The sequence below is a fragment of the Hevea brasiliensis genome, unplaced genomic scaffold (genome assembly GCF_030052815.1).
Source record: "Hevea brasiliensis isolate MT/VB/25A 57/8 unplaced genomic scaffold, ASM3005281v1 Scaf9, whole genome shotgun sequence".
NCBI lineage: Eukaryota > Viridiplantae > Streptophyta > Magnoliopsida > Malpighiales > Euphorbiaceae > Hevea > Hevea brasiliensis.
The window spans coordinates 457,987-459,191 of record NW_026615310.1 but is presented as its reverse complement, the minus strand read 5'-3'; the positions used below and the strand labels follow the sequence as shown (position 1 = coordinate 459,191).

The 1,205-nt window shown below is 36.7% G+C and overlaps 1 non-coding gene across 1 annotated transcript; it reads left to right on the top strand.

Annotated features, from left to right (window-relative positions):
- Positions 1–303: 303 nt before the first annotated feature.
- On the top strand, positions 304–410 carry LOC131177817 (small nucleolar RNA R71). The gene has a single exon (XR_009147095.1). It is a non-coding gene; the product is annotated as a small nucleolar RNA R71 (small nucleolar RNA).
- The last annotated feature ends 795 nt before the right edge of the window (positions 411–1,205 follow it).

Genomic DNA, 1,205 nt, shown 5'->3' with positions numbered 1-1,205 from the left:
ATGATGAACTAACCAACATACTTAAGTCTTCCATATTCTTAGCCAAAATATTTGTAAGTGCATCAAACTTTGCATTAATCATGTTGAATGGATCAAGATCATACATTCCAGCAGCTTGCCTGAGTTGGAGCTGGTCCTCTTGGACTACTCCAAAGATGAGTATTCTTTGCAATTTTCTCCAATAGCTCATAAGCTTCATCTTCATGCTTCATTATAAATTCTCCTCCTGTTTGAGCATCAATAATCCCTCTAATTATAGGAGTGACATTTGTGTAAAAATTCTGGTTTATCATCCATTTTGGAATGGCATGATGTGGGCATTGTCTCTCTAATTCTTTCCATCTCATCCATGATTCATAGAGAGTTTCATCTTCTCTTAGTCTGAAAGCTGTCATTTGATTCCTCAATTCTTGAGTTTTTCCAGGTGGAAAATATTGTGCAAGAAATGCATCAGTGAGTTGCTCCCAATTTGTAATGGAGTTGTGAGGTAAAGAATCAAGCCAATTCAATGCTCTATCCTTCAAAGAGAATGGGAATAGCTTCAATCTTGCTGCATCATCAGATACTCCAGGTTGTTTTTGCATATCACAAATCATAGCAAACTTCTTCAGATGTGTGTGTGGATTTTCAGAAGGATGTCCCCCAAATTGAGAATTTTGAATCATTTGAAGAACTCCAAAATCCATCTTGTAACTATTTGCATCTATTCTTGGTCTTGCTATGCTCTCTCTCAAGTCATCAAAACGAGGAAAAGCATGATCCATCATACTTCCCCTAGGCACATTAGCATTTATAATCTCTTCTCCTTGGGCTGCATTTTCATTGTTTCGATCATTTCCAGCATTACCGCCACCAATTCTGATTCTTTCATCGGCCATGTCTGCTTCTAATTCAGTTTCTCTCAATGCTTCTTTTCTTCTTCTGGTTTCTTTCTTGTTGGCTTTACAAAATTTCTCAATTTCAGGATTGAACAATAAGGATGTGTCACTTGTGCTTCTAGCTCTTCTCATAAAAGATTATAAGTACCTGAAAAAGAACAAACAAACACAAAAATGAAAAGATAACAAAAATAAAACTAAAATAATCAAAATAATCAAGAATTCAATCTTAAACAAACAACTCCCCGGCAACGGCGCCAAAAACTTGATGTGTCCCTACCGCAAGTGCACGGGTCGTACAAGTAATACAGAAAAGATATCGTTCCC